The following is a 2253-nucleotide window of genomic DNA, read 5'->3' on the forward strand; positions in this document are numbered from 1 at the left end:
ACTAGTTAATTTAAGATTCACAATTAATTTTCAGAAAATATCCAACATTTAACTCCTTTATGTCTTTATTAAAATTGTTAAATACCTGTATGATAAATAAATATCTGAAAAAGCTAAAAAAGAAATACCATCTTGTGGGTCAGATGCATCTTTGTCTTCAAACTTAGGTGTTTGCCTTTTAACATGTCAAAGAGGTCTTTTGCATTACATTTGGCAAATGAAATACATCATTTGATTTCTTGATTGTTGATTCCATGGGTATGATTGTGTATCCAAGAAAATGAAGTATTTGACCACTTCAATCTTGACTTTGCTTATAATGTTGTTATGTGTTGATCCAGTGTGAGGATTTTTGTTTTCTTTACATTGAAATGCAATCCATATTCAAGACTGTACTCTTCGATCTTCCTCAGTAAGTATTGTAAGTTCTCTTAACTTTCAGCACTGAATGGTTTAAAATTAAGAAAGGTGTGCAGCAAGGTTGTGTTCTTTCACCATACTTATTCAACCTGTATGCTGAGCAAATAATCTGAGAAGCTGGGTTATATGAAAAAGTGTGGCATTAGGATCGGAGGAAGACTCATTAACAACCTGCGACATGTGGATGATTCAACCTTGTTTGCTGAAAGTGAAGAGGACTTAAAATACTGACTGATGAAGATAAAAGACCACAGCCTTTAGTATGGATTGCATCTCAATGTAAACAAAACAAAAATCCTCAAAACTAGACCAACAAACAGCATTCTTATCAACGGAGAAAAGATTGAAGTTGTCAAGGACTTCATTCTTCTTGGATCAACTATCAACACTCACAGAAGCAGCAGTCAAGAACTCCAACGACATATTGCATTAGGCAATTCTGCTGTACAACACCTTTTTAAAGTGTAGAGGAGCAAAGATGTCAACTTGAGGACTATGGTACACCTGATCAAAGCCATGGTATTTTCAATAATATGCATGATAAAGCTGAACCGTGAATAAGGAAGACCATAGAAGAACTGATGCTTTTGAGTTATGTTGTTGGAAGAGAATATTGAAGCTGTCATGGGCTGCCAAAAGAACCAACAGATCTGTGTTGGAAGTACAGCCAGAATGCTTCTTGGATGCCATGATGGCCAAACTTTGTCTCTCATACTTCAGACATATTGTCAGGAGAGACCAGTCGCTGGAGGAGGATATCATGTTTAGTAAGGTGGAGGGTCAGAGAAAAAGCAAGATGGATTGGCAATATAGCAGCATCAATGGGTGCCAGCGTGGCAGTAGTAGTGAGGTTGGCCCAAGATCGGGCAGTGTTTCGTTCTGTTGTGCATAGGGTCTCTATGTGTCAGTATCAACGCAACAATAACTAACAACAGCAACTAACAACAGCAACAATAACTTTCAGCAAGCAAGGTAGGAGACATGAATGATCATGATTTCTTAAACATCACTCACTGCAATGGCAGTACCAGTATATGTCTAATGTCTGGAATTCTCAAGTTAATGCAAAATATTTGGATGATTAATATCTATTCTATTGAAGAGAAAAATCACATTTCTTAGTATTTAATTGCTTATGTCCCACTTCCCCTTTTGCCTCAGGTCTAGTCAAGCTAATAAAAAATCTTTCACTTCCTCCCTTGGTGCAGGTAGGGAGTTCAAGCAGTACAAATCCCCATCACATTTTCACAAAATCTCTTTGAGAATCCCAACTCACAGCTATAATAAAGATCCATCCTAATCTGTTTGCTGTACTTTTTGTTGCTGTTGAGTGCCCTACTGTTGCTTCTGACTCATAGCGACCCTATGCACAACAGGACAAATGCTGTCTGGTCCTGTGCTTTCCTCACAATTGTTGTTACGTCTGAGCCCATGAGTGCTACCACTGTGCCAATCCATCTCAATGGGGGGGGGGGAGGTCATCTTTTTGGCTGACCCTCCGTTTTATAAAGCATGATGTCCTTCTCCAGGGATTGGTACCTCCTGATACAGTGTCCAAAATATGAGAGACAAAGTATCACCATTTGGCTTGTAAGGAGAATTCTGGTTGTACTTCTTCCAGTACAGATTTATTGTTCTCTAATACCATAACTCAAATGCATCAGGTCTTCTACGGTCTTCCTTATTCATTGCCCAACTTTCACATATATATGAGGTAATTGAAAATACCATGGCTTGGATCAGATGTACCTTAGTTCTTAAACTGATGTCTTTGCCCTTGAGTACTTTAAAGAGTTCTTGTGGCAGTTCACTGTTGATGTACTGTTGCATCCA

This window comes from Chrysochloris asiatica, unplaced genomic scaffold (assembly GCF_000296735.1).
Source record: "Chrysochloris asiatica unplaced genomic scaffold, ChrAsi1.0 scaffold00063, whole genome shotgun sequence".
In the NCBI taxonomy this organism is placed as follows: domain Eukaryota; kingdom Metazoa; phylum Chordata; class Mammalia; order Afrosoricida; family Chrysochloridae; genus Chrysochloris; species Chrysochloris asiatica.